This window comes from Seriola aureovittata, chromosome 7 (genome assembly GCF_021018895.1).
Source record: "Seriola aureovittata isolate HTS-2021-v1 ecotype China chromosome 7, ASM2101889v1, whole genome shotgun sequence".
Lineage (NCBI taxonomy): Eukaryota > Metazoa > Chordata > Actinopteri > Carangiformes > Carangidae > Seriola > Seriola aureovittata.
In genome coordinates this window covers 21,946,722-21,966,270 of record NC_079370.1, presented here as the reverse complement: position 1 = coordinate 21,966,270, position 19,549 = coordinate 21,946,722, and the positions used below count along the sequence as shown (strand labels likewise).

The window sequence follows — 19,549 nt, the reverse complement described above, 5'->3', positions numbered from 1 at the left end:
CATGTTAGCTTTTCTTCCAAAAAGTTGACAACTCCTCCACCCTCACATTCTCAATCTCCACCTTCAGCCGTCAAATACCTGATGAGCTCCGGTTTCATGTCTGGGACGCTCGACTACTGTGTTCACCTGGCATGAACCCAAGCGAGCGGAGCCTGGAGTATTCATTGCTCAACCTGGGTGAAGGTCATGGAGTCCAGCCTTTCCCTGCTCCGCTCCCCAATGAGCAAACATATGGTCACGGAGCACCTTGAACATGTTTGGGTGACCAAAACTACTTGGCCTGAGCTGCCACAGCAAAAGAGACAGAGGCGCTGAAGGAGGTTCAGGTCCACCTTGCTAAAGCAGAACAAGGATAAGAAGGGGGGGTTGAGGCTGCCAACAGCAGCCATCATCATTCACTAGTTGCTCGCACACAGGTAAACCCATGTGAAGTCACCCAGATGTGTGAAACCTCCTTCACACAGTCCTTCTAGCTCACCTCTTCTCCTCTCCTGTTTCTGGTGATATAAATGTGTGCAATCATAAGGTACAATATCATCGCCCCGTTGTTCAAACAGCCAAGCCTCGTCTAATCGCTTCCACGTTTCCTCAGTGTTAAGCTCATTAGTGGGTGACCTAAAGGCATGTAGGAAAAAAAGACAAGCGAGAGAGACAAAAAAAATCTTTGTATAATGGATGCTTGCTGTTTTGAGACAGTAAAAATAAACAGGTCTGCGGCTTTGATAATGAATATGCTGTAAACATCGGCCCAAGAGTGTGAGTTTATCACAAACGTCTAGCTAATAACCCAACTTGTGTGTATATGCGTGCATCTCATATACAGTATGTGTGCCCGCATTTCAGCTTGTGTGCTTCTGTGTGTCATTGTTTATGTGTATTTGTCTTTGGGCTGGCTGAGGGTGGTGATGGTGGTGGTGGGGGCGTGTGTGTGTGTGTGTGTGTGTGTGTGTGTGTGTGTGTGTGTGTGTGTGTGTGTGTGTGTGTGTGTGTGTTGAGGATGATGACTCGCTGTTAGACTTTGTGAATGGGGATGTGAGAGTGTCTCTGGTGTCTGAGCGTCCGGCCCAGGTGGCGACTGGAAGGCCGACTTCATTAGCCTTAAAGAGGAAACAAAGGAAGATGCATCGTAAAAAAGTGCCATCCCTCATCTGCAAGGCCACCGCCTGACACATTAGGAATCTGTATGCTCAATTAACCACTGGCAGGCTCATTTTTCCTCTCCCTCTCTCTCCCACTCTCACTCCTGATCAAACAGAGCAAGCTAAAGCAATCACACTGGATTGAAGCAAGACTTCATACACAGCATTTTTATGATATTTTTGGTTGAGTAATTTTTGCTGTGCTTTATTTGAAACACGTGTACATGAAAACTTAACAAGTAACACTTTTATATGTGAAAGTAAAAAAAAAAAATGACTGGTGTTTTATCAATTTGTCACTTCCTGATTAAACTGATTTCACTGAAAATGCTTTCAAAACCTTTTTCTCTCTAAATTCCACAACTGCTTCTATTTTTCATTTCAGGAGGAAGAGGAAAGTCAGATGGCCAGGAGGTGAAGACATCGCATGCCAAAAACACATTACTCCCGAAGTTCAATTTGCACGCGAGATCTATTATTAGGACTTCTGTTTCACTGAAATGTGGTAGGTTGTTTACACAGGATTTCTGACATAAAGAAATTACAAGCATGACAGATTTAACAAAAGTAAACTCACTGATAGTTTCCTTGTTTATTACAAGTCAAATCTATCTTTTTAAGACTGTTTTATACTGACACATGTTTACTTGCATTATAGCAGAACTTATAAAACACTGTAGATATGTGTGATTAAGTATAAATGAGACACAGCAACCATCAGAAAAACATGCAAGTTAAGAACGAAACAAGAAAAATCATATCAATCATTTTATCAGTGACACTTGGGAGAGCTACTCCACTGACTTAGCATAGCACTTCTGTAGCATTGGACTCACGACGGACAGTTTCTTAAATAAAACTCATTGATGCGGCCGAACCTTGTCAAAATCTGGTAGCCTACAATGCCCATAATGCAACTTGACTGCAGACAGTTCAGTTGGAGCCTCAAGCAGAGGTTACAGAGGTCTGGTAAGCTCAAATCTTTCTACCTTCACACCCCCGTATTTTACTCCATGTTCAAACTTCTTGTCTTCAGCCCCAAATGACGCTGACTCGAGTGATGTCACTTGAGGCAACTCCTTCTGGAGCCACAAAAGGATTCATACAACATTTACAGTAGTACCCCCGAAGACCTATAAACAGACGTGATAGGTGCTTCCCTTTAATGAGTGCTGATATATTGCATCATTAAGTATTAAGTGTCATATACCTGTATATAAAAGTCACAAAGTGTTGCAAAACCTAATTTTTTATGGCCCCTTTTTATTGACACAGACACACATGTGAACATGCACACAAGCACACACACAAAAATCAAACACACTTTTTCCCAACATTTGGTCCCTTGACCTGAAGATCCTTATCTTCCCATGAACCTCTTGTGAAAAATGACAAAGTGCAATAAGGACCTGTCTGGGGTGGGGTTCTGGGTGGTGTAAGGGGTTGGAGACGGGGCGGGGGGGGGTTCAATGTGATACGCATCAGCCTTTGATTAACGAGGTGAGCTGGATGCTCTTTAAAATCACAGGGGTCACGGTTTAGGAGGCCTCCATCTAACACTTCGCCACACTTCACAGGACCAACTTCTTCTTATTATTGGACACGCCCCTCTCTCTCTCTTTTACCCCCCCCCTCTCTCAGCCTCTCTTTTGAGGTCTATCAGAGAGATGAAAAATGGCATGCAGCTGGCCAAGCACTTCCTTCCCCTTGTCAGGGTCAACAGTTCACTATGCTGATAGAGACCCTCAGTCCTCCATTAAAAAGAGCTCCCCTGCACTCACACAGGTCGCTTTGCTGCATCACTGGACCCCCATCACTCCTACCTTTGTCTCGATGTTCCATTACATTCCTCCACTGCTGTATAAGTCATTGATTTTTTTTTGTTGTGATGACAGACGGCTGGTGTTAGATTTTCAGCTGGCCTGCACCAGGAAGTTGTAAGGAGAATCTATGACCTATTTAATCATTCTGAAATTATCAGTCCAAAGACAATTAAGTTTGAAATTTCCTGCTATTTTATTCAATTGTTTACTATGTTTAAGTCCAGGTCATCCCCTTTCTCTCCATTTAAACCTTGGTCAGTATGGTTAAAGCCTCAGAAATGCTAGGGTGGAACAGGCTAAGTGACATTTGACCCCTATCATCCAAGCGCCTGTCAGCACCATAGCCTTCCATGCTTTAGTGCATGACCGTGTGATCATATGTTTTCCTGTCTGACCTAAATGCAGCCCTGTCTAGACACTTCTGCTGCTACTGAATTTAGATATTAAAATTTTAGCCAGGGCAAAGTCCAAGAAACCCAACCTCATGACTTTTGAATAAAATAAACATTGCGCATTATTGCATGTGTCTTTGTACTGGGCTTTTGAGGGGTTTAAAAAGGGGACATATTGAGGATTTGGTCTGTCAACATAAGTTGCTCACTTCCTCTTGCTCACAGACTCCAGTGGTTGCTGATAGGAGTTTCAGACTTGTGTCTTAAAATAATAAAAAGTCAATGCCAAAAGTTTTTTCAAAGAATATTTGAGGCTGCATTAAAATCAATGTGTAAATGGATGTGTAAACTTTCTGATGTCTGCTTCATTGCCAGTGTTATCAGACTGGATTGACAGCAGAGGCCAGCCTGGTCAGATTTAAGAGTGCGCTCCAAAAGAGGTGCTAATCATAATGCTGAGCTAGCCTTGTTGAGCTGCTAATTACCTCCATTATGAAGATGCCGAGTGCCTGATCAGAGGCCCCCATATGTATACATGTGTCATTTGTGTGTGTGTGTGTGTGTGTGTGTGTGTGTGTGTGTGGTTGTTCTGGTCTGTGCTGATTAAGAGGAGAATTAGCCCACCATCCTGAAGAGGGAGGCAACCAGGGGTACAAGGAGAGAGGAGAGTAGGGGGAGGAAAGTGGTGCTGGTGATGGTGGGAGGAGGAAGGGGGGGGGGGTGAGGAGTGGTGGAGGTGGTTGGGGTGGGGGGGTCCCCCTCCTGGAGACGAGCCCTGACCTTCTCATTTCATCCTCATTAGTATCTCATGTCAACAGAGCAGCCACTCCTTAATCATCTGCTATCATCCCAGGCCGACACACACACACACACACACACACACACACACACACACACACACACACACACCAGCACAAACACACACACAAATAAAGATAGATAAACACAAACCTGCACACAGATCTGCTCTTACAGACAAAGACACATCCTGTATACTTACTTACTTAAGGATCATGTAAAATATATGTTTATCATCATGATTTTACACTAAGAGCACTGCACCACAAGTTTTCTTCCAACATCCTCTGAGAACTCTGATAACAATGATCCTGCAGTTACACTCTGTTTTTTAAAAATGTTAATAATCATATAAAATGCCCTCTCAGCACTGCTCAGTGAAGTGTTAGGAAAATAACTCAATTGATTTCCCTTTTTTTTTTTCTTTTTTTTTTTTTTATAATTTCCATACATCAACCAACAAATCCAATAACATTATTTGTTGGAGTTGGCTTATGGGACCCTGCGGTGGACAGCAGCACAGCGGCGTGGCAGAGGGTGGGCTCGTCTGTCTGTGTCGGCCTCTGTGCCACGAAGGCCCCAGCAGGGTCGGGGGGAGCGGGGGCTCAGGGTGCCAGCACAAATGAGCTCCATTCATTTCCCCCACTTCGGCATATGGTGGCCCATTGTCCTCGGCCACAGAGCCAGAAGTGATGCAATTTGTTGGCATGTCCTGTCATTTCACAAACTGCCCATCCCACTGAGGCCCTGGCCTGCAGAAGACAAGCAAGGGCAGCTTGTTGTTTCACCCGATCTACACATAACATGTCTATTGTGTGTGTGTGTGTGTGTGTGTGTGTGTGTGTGTGTGTGTACTGGAGTTAATCCAGATCTGGTAGTAACAGATCACAGACCCACAAACATGATGAAGACATATGTAGACAAATATTTTGATGAAGAAGAAAGTCAGAAACAACAGCATCAATCAGAGTAAATCCTCCTGAAGATTATAATGTACAGTATCTGTGTCAATCCCTGTTGTTTTTCTTGTGAAAAGATTATCCTTATTTACAGAATAACATCTAATCTGATTTGCACTTTAAGACAAGATAGGCTCCTTATGTGTGTCATGGTATGCAAATACATCAGTCTTAGCAAAATAACAAATATAGGAAAACAACAAAACACTGCAGGTAAAAATTAATCAAAACCAGTGCCGAAGGATAAACAGTGAAACCACAGATTTATGAGTGAGAGTGAACTGGGCAGCTCACCCCTGGCCTGTTCCTGGTTTCACTATGCCAAGCATGAAGCTACTGTCTGACATGAGGGGAAGGAGTCTTGTTTAACTTCCTGAAAAGCAAACTTTTGACATGAGGTGCACAATATAACCAATGCAGTGTCTAGACATGACTGCATTTAGTTCAGACGGAGGAAAACATATGATGACACAGTCATGCACAAAACCATGGTGGTATATGGTGCTGACAGGCGTTTGGACAGCCAGGGTCAAATGTCAATGAACCTATCCCACACACTAGCCTTTCAGAGTGTGACTGTGTGCGCAGCGCGTCCTCGCTTCACGGCGTGGCGTCGCTCGATACTGGCCGTGTCGGTTGGTGGTTTGCTTCTCATTGTCCGCACAGTGTGCAGCCACAACCCTGCTTGCTCTTGCGTGCACGCTCGCTCGCCGTTCGATGGGAACGCGGGCCCCCGCCACTGAGCTACCGAGCAGAAATCAACAGAGAGGAGCACCTTCAGACAGACAGTCAACTTCACTTGAGCCACTCTGAAGATTGATGACGTTGGTCCTCGTTTCAGTGGGTGTAAGGAACAAGTGGCCCTCAGAGGCTCATTACACCTCAGCAAGATTTGGAGAATGGAGTGACACTGCTCCTGATTACCAGATTCATCATTTGAATTGGACTTGGTTGCTCTTTCACAAATGTCACCTGGAGAACTGTACCAAAGCAAGTAATGTGATCATGTCTACTGTAAAAAAAAAAAAAAAAAAAAAGAAAGATAGAATGACGTAATACACTTATTTGTTTATTTGTCACACATAAGACAAAACAGTCAGATAATCCATCTCTGTCCCGCGAACAAACATTTCACCACGGCAACTGTGGTCCATCTAATACCCCAATCGTACATCCCTGACCTCAATCCTGGCCACACTTCTCTGTACCCGCCCATCTCCCCCTCACCCCCACCCCCTTGTTCTTCCTGCCACCATGCTGTGGTAACAGAGATCCCCTCTCCAGCCCTATCCTTAACCCCATTTGTACCCTCCACCCCCCGTTCACCCCCCACCCCAGCCTGTCAGGGACCGGCTTCCCATGTCCATCAGCGGGTGATGGATGAGGTGGAAGGTCGTCACCCCACTCTCCAGAGTTCACTGATCCCATCAGCCATGCAGACACCTCCAAATCATAGTGGGGGGACGATACTGAAATCATATGTTTAGGAAAAGCAACCTGGAGCAGGGATGTGCTACTCTGCAAAATTTGCTTTTAGAGAGATGTGTCACTGGCAATAAGTCATACTTGGCTGTCATACATTTTTCATGCTATTTAACAAGGAAGTATTGATTAAGCTCTTCTAAGCTCTCTGACTGTTAATCTTATATTTAAAGTGTTTACTTAGGGGTTTCAAAGTACTTGGGAAATCTTATGTCTTGTATTTTTGCTATCATGGCTCCATGGTGGAAGTTTCGAACTCTTGGTGCGGATTAAGCTGCACAAAGTGGCAATGAAACAGGCTCCACTGTGTTATAAATTTTCAGGTAAAGTGTGAGGATTTAATGTATTTTCTTAATAACAAGACAACTAGATAGATATTTGGCACTCGGTAGAAAATAGAGATGATTTGCTGAAAGTGATTTTCCGCAAAACGCGACAAAATTTAATTGCACCCTGGTATAAAGTGTCTCACCCCTGACTGACCTTAAATTGCCTCTTGATGCCTATGGCGTTGTAGGAAAAAACAGTAATGCTATTGGCTCATTTCACATATGTCCTGGTAAACAAAGCTACAGGATATGATTGGTGTTATCAACTGCTGAAGGAACCAGAGCAGGCAAACTCAGATCCTGGTCCTTCCACCGTTTTCCAGGAACATTTTTCCCCTCACTAATATCATTCATTCAGAGGGAGATTGATATTCTATAGATGGACAGGAAAAAATAAACAATACACAATAGTGTCGAGCTTCTCAACTGACAGGGGCATAGATCAATGTTATTTCCCGCTTTTGCAAAAATACCTAATTCCCCTTATTTAATCAAGCGTCTCCTTTCTCTGGCCCCTTTGGCTGATTTATGATGCCCGCAGCCTTTATGAGTACCTGTTTCATTTTCTTGTCTCTGCTCTGACACCTAAAGTGATAGGAATTTTATGCTTTTGATAACAATATGAGTTTCACTTTGGCCCGGAATTCATGGCCTTGTCAGTGGCCAATAAATAATAGCAGCACGGCAAAAACATTCACAAGCTTCCGCGACAAAACGTCCACCCAATGGGATTTTATCTTGGGATGGATGCAGAGAGGACGAAGCTATGAATAGAAAAAAAAAGAAAAAAAGAAAAAAAAAAAAAGGTGGGACTGCACAGGAGGGGACATCTATCGAAAGAACGCAGGATGATAGTAAAAGGTCATGTCAGTGAGAGTGGGAGTGCAAGATGTTTTTCCGGTGTCGTCCCGTCAGGATTCATAATTGGTGTGCTGTCATATGAGCATTTTGATAATGTCACATGCACATAAATGCCATGCTGTGACACACTGTTCTTTGGCTATCATAAGTATGTACAGCAGGGGAGCTCAAACATTTTCATGTCACGGACCCGAAAGTAAAAAATCATTACAGGTCATGGACCCCCATTTGACTTTATCCCAGGACCCAGAGTGGGAAGATCTTTGCTGTTTGCTGTTTTTTACTGCACTTTATACTCAAGTTTAGTCACTTGTTTTTCATTCTTTAAAGTTATAATGTTGAAGCTTTCATGCAATCAAACCTCATTTTTGATATGAGTATGTACATTCTGTGCATTTACATTCAGTAAGTACCAGTCTATATAGCAGTTTTCAGTCTTCCATTACTGCGCAGGATTCACAACATGTAATCCAAAGTTACAGTTTGTAATTCTATGTCACTGATATCACCTTATCGTTTACTGTTCGTCTCCTACAGTCGTATCAGGGCTGTGTTCAGTTACTGCCAGTGCAAATCAATCATTTACCGCCTCTGCTGCTTCACATTAAAAATGTTAATCCAGTGAAAAACAGGGGGGCGCGTACATCGCCGATCATGATCCTTCATCAAAAACGTCTTTTAGACGACGAAGATTTATGTTATTATATTATCTGACCATTTTGCAAGGGGGCAATTAAACAAGGAAGACCAGCCACACGTGCAACCCCTCAGCAACATAACCAACTTTACTGTTGTGTAGAAAAATACTCAGAAAGTACACAGAATTCAAATAAGATCACATTTGCTAATGGCATGATGGAAAACTCCAATTATTAACTGAATTATTTACTAAAACAAGTTGAGTTTGTTTGGCTGCACTGTAAATATAGTATCTCTTGCAGCTGCTCAAGGAACCGCACTGTTATGACCAGTAACCACGGCTTTCAAGAAATCAACCAGGACTGAAATCTTGTGGATTTAGGATTTAACAGTTATTCTTGGAGACCCATTCAGAAACCCATGGAGCAGCACCCCATGAGGCTTTAAATGCCTTCTGTATGAATGGAGCTCAAATTTCTTCATCTGACCTTTGGTAAGCAACTGCTTTCCCCCTCAAAACCAGCTCTCTGACCTCTCCTCTCATCCTTCTCCTCGTTCCTCCAGACCCTGATCTGCAGCCTGATTCCAATCTGTCAATGTTTGTAAAAAAAAAAAAGTATGAGTAATGAGTAGTAAGTAAAACACCAATAATTATCAGATGCATTAGTGCTGACCCACAATGCTGGTATTTTTGCCTGTTTGATACAAATCGAGTTTGCACCGGTACGTACTGTCTCCAGGAAATAGCTGAATGCCCGCACTGTAAAGGCCAATCCACACAGAGAGCGTTTTTAGAAGCATTTTTGACATGTCATACTTTCATCTCAGGATCAGGTTTACTAATTTTTTTTGCACAAAGCCTATGTTTTTCCCCCTGGCACACTAAATGAAGTGTAATATCCACAGACAGCAGTTCACCCGTTATATATTGAGTTCTGAACTTTTGAATGGTCTCTGTAATGAAGGATCAACGCTCACTGTGAGCTTTTGGTTTCACAGTGGGCAGATTCCCCCAGCCTGCTATGGTGGGTGGAGAAATAAAATCAATTAACTAACACATAAATACAACGATACTTAAAAACTCTTTATATCCAGTAAATTTCCATTGTCAATCCGTCTGGTGAAGTCAGTTTTTCTGATCGCTGAGGACAGACACAGAACATCGTTTGGATTCATGGTGGATTGAATGGATCAAACTCTTCTTACGCCCTTTTCTGCAAATGTGGATTCCCACTAAGTCCGACACTGACAAAAGCTTTCACCTTCTCCCACCTACTCTGCTTTTACATGTTACCAAACTGACTGCCAGCCATATAAATGAAAGCACTACCCCTACATAGCATTAATAGCTTACTTGAGTACTGTGTGACAAAGTTTAGCTTGCTTTAGGCAGTGCAGGTAGTCACTCGCTGACAGGTTTTCCCCTCTGGCCTTACAAAGATGTCGCCACCTGCTGCTGAGACGGTTCAGTACTGTAAACCCATTAAAATTATGGTACAAACTTGTAGACGTGAATTGTAGCCCATATGCAGAAGAATGCCAAAGAGTCCACTTGGGAGCTTCAGGGTATGCCACATCCATTGATGAGTCGGTGCCTGTTAGCCTGTGGGTATTACCCCAGATTCCTGGTGCCTGTGGACTCACAGGTGAGGTTTGGTAAAGTTACACAACTTTTGGCCAGGAACACATTGCCTGCATTGTTTGTGCGTGGCGGCTGCGTCGCTGAACTGCTGCAGCTCGCACGTGTGTGTTTGTGCGCGTGTCTATTTGTTCACACCAGCTGTGTGTGCTGCCCTCGCTACTACTGCCAGCTCTATCTCTCTTGTTGAGTTTGCAGGTTACTGGAATGTTGGATTTCTTTTCATTATGAATTGAGTTCCTGATTTATTTTTGACAAAAAAAATTCACTAAAATGCCACTGTCTCCACAGGCAGATGCTAAAATAGTATATTGTGGTGTATGTACTGTATGTAATAGTAAATTCAGATTCAGCCTAGACATTGAAACAAGAGCAAAAGGTGTCAGTTTTATGTAATATTGCTGCTATGATGTCAATTTGACAATCAACAGATCTTTTCCCAGTCTATTTTTGCTGGGAGACGGATGCGTCACGCATGACAAATAGGCAAGACACCGGATCTCCCCAGAGCAGGTGACGCAGCTGCAAACATAAGATGCGCGTGTCATGTAGGCAAGTGTTTGCTCTAACCTGTTAAAATGAAAACAAAGAAATTCCACATCTGCCACCATACGCCACACATCAAGTGTGTTCCTGGCCTTAGTGCCTATTAGAGTTTTGCAGTTTGATTAAAATACTTTTATCATCTCCAGGTTTTTTACTTCTGCTGATGTCATGATACAACATAAATACAAGTTGGTGGAGTTTATTTATTGTAAATAAACACACATTGTATTAACGCATTCATCATAATAGGTTAAATAAAAACACTTGACTTTCAGCTATCAGCTTTATGTTGCCTGTATCTTAATATTTTTGGAGAGTTATAAAACATATTGTTTAATTTCCACTTAATACAGGCAAATGACTTAACTTACTTAGTGTGGCCTGTGGCCCAAAACTAGAAAACTGGAAATACACGATATATTCAGCACATTTAGAGGTCTCCACTTTGAATATACTGAGAGAAAAAAAACACTGGAACATCTGCACTAATATGCATATGAAAAATTACATCCTGAATAGGTCTGAGGGAGGTTAGATAGATTTATATTGACACTTCACACATTCCATTGACAAATTGGCTGTTTCTGCGTTGTTGCCAGAAACCTGCTGGTTACCTAGGCGATGACATTAAACCCAGCGAAAACGGCTCTTTACGTGTGATAAAGTCAAACAAAGATGACACACTGTACCCACCGACTATATCTAAAGACTAGGAGCTAAAATGTCAAGCATTTCAAAAGAAAGCTGCTGTAAACTGTGGTAACGGAGACTATAACGACTCACTGCCCACCACCAAAGGTCTCTTTGTTCCAGCCCTTCCTGGTCCTCACTAAGTGAATATTATGGGTCTGGGAGTGAAAGGAAGGAGAGTGAGATGTTTTTTGTGTATCCCTACTTGAGCCCTGTGTGTGTTTGGCACAGGGGCCTCAAAAGAGCGCAAAGAAAAGCAAAAGCAGGGTAACTACAAGTATTTGGTGCTATAGGGGTGTGAACTGGCACATGCTCTTGGCATGGGCACAATGCATGGTGGGATGGCAGCACCCAGGAGCCTCCTAAAAGAGACAGAAGCTGCTTGGGGCCGAACCAGCGTCTCGGCGGGGCCGCAGGGAAAGACGGGAGAGGGACCAGATCAGAAGCAGAGGGGAAAATTGAGACAGATTTTCTTGCAGGTGTTGAGATAATAGACACATAAATGGTGTAACTGTTGGAGCATTTTGAGGAGAGTCTCGTCAGGGAAGGGGTTGGAGATTCAGAGATCACAGAAAAGCAGGATTCGAAATTACAAAGGCAAACAAGCTGACATATACCAACCTGGAAACCATGACGGACACAGGAAGTCTCTCATATCGGCAACTCTTGCCATGTCATCAACTGTGTGAACAGGGAAGTTGTGTGCTGGAGATTTACACTGAGACACAGGATGAAGCTTAATTCAGCTGTATTTTAGCCATGCTGGCAGCATAGCTCTAGGTATGACAGCTGGTCCACTACTTCGCTCCACACTGTAATATCTAAACAACTATTGAATTGATTGCCATGAAATTTTGTGCAGTCATATATGGTTCCCAGAATATAAATTCTACTCACTTCTTACTTTTCCTGTAGTGAGGTTAATTTTTTTTTTCTTTTAGTGACATATCTTGACAGCTATGGAAGAAATTCAATGAAATTTGGTACAGGAATGGTGCCCTGAGGCTGACTCTTAAAGATTTTGGTGAATCACTGACTGTTTCTCTAGTGCCACCAACAACTGTCACAAAATGTTTTACAGAGAAAATGACCTTGGTGATTCCTTCATCCTCCCTCCAGCACCACTGTAGTTCACATTTGTGGTTTTGAGTGATATATCTGTTTCATGGATCGCCATGAAATTTGGTACACACATTCACGTTCCCTTCTGGATTAATTCGAATAAGTTTGGTGTCCCCCTAACTTTTCATCTATTATCATCACCAGGTAAAAATTTGTCAATTTCTCCCTTAGTTTGGTTTTCGGCCAAACACCTGCAAAAGTAATGATAATCCCATCAGCCTCACCTGCAGGCTACTTTGTTTCTAATTAGCAAATGTTAGCATGCTAACACAATAAATCAATATGGCGAACATGGTGAACATTACTTGTGTAACATTAGCATGTTAGCATTGCCACTGTGAGCATGTTAGCTTGCTGACAGTTCCAAATTAGGATTCAGGATATCAGCCATCATCAAACCAATGTTATGTGGGTTTGGGTATATTGATGATTGTTTAACTTTTAAATGACGACTATTTTAATGGAATGGTCTTTATATCTTTAATATGGATTTTCTTTTGTTTTTCATCCTGGTAGATTTTTCCTTCGTGACGATCGCTCTACCGAAGGGTCAAACCTCACCGCTACATCACTTCCTGCTCAGGCAAAAGCTTGTGCAATACAGTGTATTAGTCCATCCATTTTCTACCGCTTATCCTCTAGTAGGGTCGCGGGGAGCCTATCCCAGCATCTTTTCGGGCGGGAGGCGGGGTACACCCTGGACAGGTCACCAGTCCATCGCAGGGCAAACACATAGAGACAGACAACCATTCACACTCACAGCCACACCTATGGTCAATTTAGAGTATCCAATTAGCCTAGTCCCCATTTTGCATGTCTTTGGACTGTGGGAGGAAGCCGGAGTACCCGGAGAGAACCCACACTGGCACAGGGAGAACATGCAAACTCCACACAGAAAGAGTGGACTCGAACCCGGAACCTTCTTGCTGTGAGGCAACAGCGCTAACCACTGTACCACCGTGCAGCCCAGTGTATTAGTACATACTGTATTACATTAAGGCGGAGACCTTTAACACAGAAACACATTTACACACAACCTAATCAACAAGCTCCACTTTAAATTATTCAGAAACACGGCTTGGCCCTATCCATATTCTCTGGTGAGAGAGGCCAGGATATATTTGGAACATCACACTTTTAAGAGCGTGAGCTTCAACTCCCCTGGGTCATTTTCTGCTCTGGTCTTAATTGAGAGTGTTCTGGAAAAATCATTACTATATTAATGATTTAACACAAAGTAACTACCTGCTTTTTTCCAGGAGGAAAGGGAGATTTGCTTCAAATCAATACCCATGCACGCTCATTATAAGGGGGGTAAAGTTATAGTAATTAGGCAGACACCAATAACTTTTTAATGATCTTTGTTTTTAATTGCATATTATCGGGTTGCACAGTCTGTGTGTTTATACCCAAATATAAGATAATGGTGAGGGGAGAAGTAGATTAAAGAGAGGAGGCACCTGCAAGGTTTTTTACCTCAGCAGTGGCAACAACAACAGCACTGTTAGTCTTCAGCATGCATGGAGGAGGTCAAGATGAATGTGACCCCTCTTGTCCTTTTTTTGTGCATCAGTCTTCCAGTAATGGGGCACCATTGGCACTCTGTGGTTTTGACATATTTGTGAAATAACACTTCCCTCCCTGCTGTCTATTAGGGTGAGGAAGTGAAAGGACAGTGAAAAAAAAAATGGCTTGAGGAAGTTTCAGAGAAATCAAAACATTAATATGCGAGTTGACTCATGCGATTTTACAATCACGCACTAAGCTTTTCTTTAAAAAAAGATTTCACCTCTTTTTCAGCTGATTTCAGGCGCTCTAAAGTGTCATTGTCGACTAGAAAGGCACCATCTTGCCACTAGGAAAGAAAAAGCAATAAAAATATGAATGAAAATGAGGTTAAATCCGACAGCAATGGATAGCCATCTGTTAGCTCTTAAAGGGGAAGTGGTCTCCTCAAAGCAGTGGAGGGGTGAGCGTCTTAAAGAGAATAGGGAGGGTGGGAGGGAGCGGGGTAAATGTGGTGATAGAAAGCGCCCAGGAATGCCAGGCTGGCAGTCCAGGACTGCTCTGAATAAGTGAGCCAGCCAAGATCTTTTTTTTTTTTTTCTTCTACTTCTGCCTGATGCTGTCTTTTAACCCCACCGCACCCCCCCTTCCCTCCCTCCCTCCCTTCCTCACTCGGCCTGTTCGCTCTGGCCTGCTCCCCGAAAAACTGCGGCAGATTGTCAATTCAATGACTCCCCTGTCAGGTGATTATCTAGGAGCTTTAATGTAATCTTCCACTCACTCGTACCATATTTCAATTACGACTGCCATCGTGAAACAAGCTGCATATTCAATTCACCAATCGCCCCGCCGCCGCCTCAACAATGTCAACTGTAAAAGAACGCCAGCTGAAGGCAATTACGCATGTTTTCAGAGCCAATTATGATCGCTCTCACGGCGACGGTTATGCCACGAGCAAGGGAGTGTTCGGAAATTTTTAATTTAATGACAATATGCTCGTGGTAGGATTCAGTGTGCCTCCCCCCACTCCCAGGCCTGGCATCCCGGCATCCACAGAGGGAACCATTAAGGCAGATAGGAGAAGATTATGGCCTCTCTCAAGGGCCACACTGGGAACACAGGGAGGGTCTCAGCAGTGCAGGGTAGATAGCATCCACTCATCCTCTCTGCAGGATCACAGCTGGCAGGACCAAGCTAGAGAGGCAGGCTGGTTAGCTCGTCTTCCAGTTTGGACTGTGCCTGCAGAGGGAGCATAAACTCACACATCCCCACAGCAGGCCACAGACTGAGAGATGCTGTAGAGAGAGATCAAAGTCCGTTCTACAGGGCTTCTTCCTTGACATTTCTTAAATGCAGGCTGAAAGCTTTGATAAAATGGGTTTTGAGCTTGTTTCTGATGTTTTTGCTTCAAACTGTGAGAACCAGTTCAAATTAATGTACAAAACACAAAGTTAAGGGAACAAAAAGTGTCCGGTCATCCTCAAAATACACAAATGTGGGGCGTCATGTAGCGTAGTGGTCTAAGCAGGCGCCCCATGTGTAGAGGCTACAGTCCTCGCTGCAGTTGGCCCCGGTTCGAATCCCGCATCGGACGGCCTTTCGCTGCATGTCATTCCCCCTCTCTCTGCCTCCCTGTTTCCTGTCACTCTCCACTATACTGTCCATTAAAGGCATAAAAAAGCCCAAAAATATACTTTAAAAAAAAAAAAAAAATACACAAATGTTCAGTTTCTTTATTGATTCGTTCTGTCAATTGATTGATAAATGAGTTCAAGATACTTCATATGCAATTTGATGTGTGTGAATAATTCTGTCCATCAAATGAATTATCAAGTACTAACTGTTTAGCACTAAAAATGAAGAGTTACTGCAATTTTGCATACATAATGATCTGATTATTAGAAACCACAGGTTCTAGACAAGATTAGATTTTTATTTATCATCTCAGCAGTAAGAGTGATAGAGAATATATGGGCCATAGTTTTGAGCAACAGATTTAAAAGCTCCATTGTTCAAACAGAATGCAGGTTAGATCCGAGCCTCCCTCCCTCCCCCCACTGGGATGTTTGTATAAAACCCAGTCAGTTCTCAAGGGTAGAGGTTGACAGGAGAAGACATCACCCCAGTCCCTGGGAGATTGGCGAACACAACACATATATTAATGCATTAAATGTGTTGACTGTGTTCAGCCCAGGGATGTAGGAAAGAGAGAGAAAGGAGAGAGAGAGAAAGGTTAGGGGGAAGAAAAAAAAAAAAGCTGTTGTAATGTATGGTGTTGTCTTGTATAGCGTGTCTGGCAGCGGAGGGTGGGGTTTGGAGGAGTGTCGGCCAGATTATAAGGCCTGTGGTGAGAGATGAGGGATGGCCGACTTGTAAACAAGTGACAAGCGTCCTGGATGACAATTCCTAATCCATCATAGTGCTGTCAGCGGTGACCGGTGAGGTGACGGACAGGACCCAGGAGAGGAGACAGCTGCTGCACGTCAATCCACATCATAATTTGAAAAGCTTTTCCACATGAGCTGAAACAGAGGGAAAGAGAAAGAGGAAAGGACTCATACATCCCACCATCTGCAACCTCCTCCTCAATCTGCCTTCCGTGTCCCTCCTATCCTCCACCTCCTCCTCACTTTTCCTCTTCCTGGCTGTTGAGGACTGAGATGATGGGGTGTCCATCTTCAGATAGTGAACTATAGAAAACCATGGTATCCTTAAATTTGTTGATGGGTGATGGGATGGGACTTTAATCAGATAAAGATAGAGTGCATCAAATCTAGATGTAATTACCCAAACTGCTCATGGATGTATTCAGACATACTCTACATGTCCATAATAACTTATTATGGTTAGTTAATTGATAAACTTAAGTTTGCTTTATTTGCATAACTTGTTGTAGTAATTTTTTTTTTCTATTTCAGAAACATACCAATATATTTCTTAATGCTGCTGCTGTAATAATTATTTATAATCCTTGTAGTTTCTGGCTTTTCCCTGCATTTTCACTTGTGCAAGTAAAATGAAACTAGACTGTATTTGTAAAAGTTTTAACCCCTTATGTTGAAATAATTACAATAATTGCAAAATCTTTCAATTCTTTTTTCAATTTCAATTTCCTTTTTTTTTTTTTTTAACCTTATTAAAACCCAATATGTAGACAAGTACTTCAGTGGTCCCCCTTCTCTTTGACACAAACTGGCCTTGAACACGATGAAGGTGCCAAAATACCGAAATGAAAGTAATGCATTGTTATTACAAGAAAGAAGTATATATATATATATATATATATATATATAGAAGAATATTTCATGTTTTATATGTTGTGTGGGCATTGGTGGAAGAAGTATTTAGATTGCTTAAGTAAAACACCACAATGTCAAATTGCTGTATTACAAGTATAGTATCAAAAGAAAAAAGTGCTCACTATGCAGACTGGTCATTGTCAGTATCACATTATAATATTGAACCATTGCTCACGCATTAACCTGCGAGCAGTTGTTTAGTGTTGTAGTTGGTGAAGGCAGAACTTATTTTACCTACTTCATCTTCTTTTGGGTTGTTTGGTCATGTTTTATAAATTTGTCACATGTTTTTTTCTTTAAATATTTTAACAGCAGAGTACACACAACAGCAACTAATAAAAATGTGGAATGTAGTGGAGTATCTCAAAACTGTACTCAAGTATAGTACTATGTACCCACTGTACAGTATATGGGCTCTGCGTGAACAAATATTTATATTTAGTTTTCCAAAAAGTCATAAGCAAACAAATAAATGTACAGTGTTGATGTTCCTTATGTTTTGTCAGTTAGACCCTGCAGAAGTCGGACTCACTCTTAGACCTCTAATAAACAAGCTGTTATACTATGCCAATAAGATGTCTTCCTGCGTTAACACTCACGTACAGAGAATATGAAAATCCATTGTGTGGAGCCACGTGCTGGAGTCAAATATCTCATCGGTTCAAAATCATGTGATAAGCAGTTGTCATAAAATAATAAGTCTTCATGTTGAATAGATTTTTCTGGTCTGCTTACCAAACAGAAGATCAGGGTTAAAACTTATTCTGTATAAATACATTTTTGTTGCAAATCATCAGAAATGTTGATAGACAGATTCAATCAAACAGAAATCAAAAAGGATTCAAGAAAATCAATAAAGGAGTGGATGGAAAAAAAGACATGATGAGTCCTAGATCTTTGAAAAGAAAGTGATATTTGTATTTTGGTAAAGATACTAATTTAAGGTGTAAACACAATCTAGACTCAGTTCAGATATGAGTTGCTTGTTAGCGCCAGGTGTAAAGAGGCCCCTATGAGTATTAATCTTCCTCTTGGCTGTCGGCGGGCTGATTTAGTCACCCATGTTGGGTCAAGGCCCTCATTCTTTTCTTAAAGACCTCGCTTCCCTGCCAAACCGGGATTTCCGATTGAGGGGGCTCAATAACAACTTTGATGTGGACAGCGTCCTAGAGAGTGAAGTGAAAGGCAAGAGGGAGGAGAGCTGCACAATGGCGTGACCTTCCTCCTCCTGCATCTGCACAGATCACACTCTAAATGGTCACATTGATGCTGCTGCTTAGCTCTTTGCTAGGAGCCCTGATGGAGCCAACACTGGGGACTGGGACACAGCAAAGCCTGGGCACCTGCCAACAGACAGGGACAAATTGATTGAGATCAAGCCAGCTCTTATTGCATTTAACCCCCCTGCACTTACCAGTTAGTTCTGCTTAAAGTAAACTGGAGAGGAAGCCTGAATAGAGCTGCTGTTAAAACAAGTTCTTCATTAAAAAAAAAAAAAAGACTATTTCAATTCAAATTACTATTGTTCACTGATTATATTCGCTTATATTCTTCTTTTTTTTTACTCTACTTTGTTCATTTCTGTGCAGTTACATCCTGTAATGCTCCACACAATCATTGAAAATTTTGGCCTTCGGTCTTGTTGGCTCAGTTTGCCGAGACACTTCTGAATAAATACACAGTCAGAAGAGACTGCTCGCATTGTGCCACAGGCATTGTCACTCTTAATGATGAAGGTGAAATTAAAAATCCCTCCAAACCATGTTTTCTTTTACTTTAACAACTTAATGAAAACAACTCATTAAGACAATTATTTTCTATGAAAGTATTTGGAGCCAGCACTGTGTCTTATGATTGAAGGGGAAAATAAACAAATAAATAAATAAATAAAAGATGTGTGTTCGAATCCTTAATTGCAAGGAAAGTTTTTATTTGTGGCACTGCCAAGTTTAACCTGCCACCTTCTGGTCATACCTTTTCATTTTACATCACTCTCTGATTTTTCTCCGAGGGACAACGACACTTTTAAGCCCTCAACGCAAACACCCCTCACCCCCCCACCCCCACCCCCCACTCCTCACCCTGTATCTTGGTCATACACTTTAAGGTCACCACAAGACAAGAGTGGGAAGTATCAGGGAGCAAAAGGCAAAATGGTTTGTGTCGATTTAAGCAAGAGGGTAATAAGAGGAGGGGGAAAAAAAAATCAATAACAACATAAAATTGATTTAGTGCGTGTCATAAAACATAAGTAAGTGCTCTGAGATGGAGAAAACTGGAGTCTCAATTTAATCTGCGCAAAAGCTGCACTGTACAGATGAAGTG

The 19,549-nt window shown here is 42.2% G+C and overlaps 1 long non-coding RNA gene across 3 annotated transcripts in view; it reads left to right on the top strand.

Annotated features, from left to right (window-relative positions):
* The window catches only part of LOC130171607 (uncharacterized), a 69,899-nt gene extending 50,817 nt beyond the window's left edge, over positions 1 to 19,082 (top strand). For 2 of the 3 annotated variants that reach the window (XR_008828170.1, XR_008828168.1), the window contains 2 exons: positions 1,525 to 1,644; positions 16,346 to 19,082. This is a non-coding gene — a long non-coding RNA (uncharacterized LOC130171607). Of the gene's footprint in view, positions 1 to 1,524; positions 1,645 to 16,213 lie in introns of all 3 variants that reach the window. The other variant, XR_008828169.1, reaches the window with a different exon arrangement.
* The last annotated feature ends 467 nt before the right edge of the window (positions 19,083 to 19,549 follow it).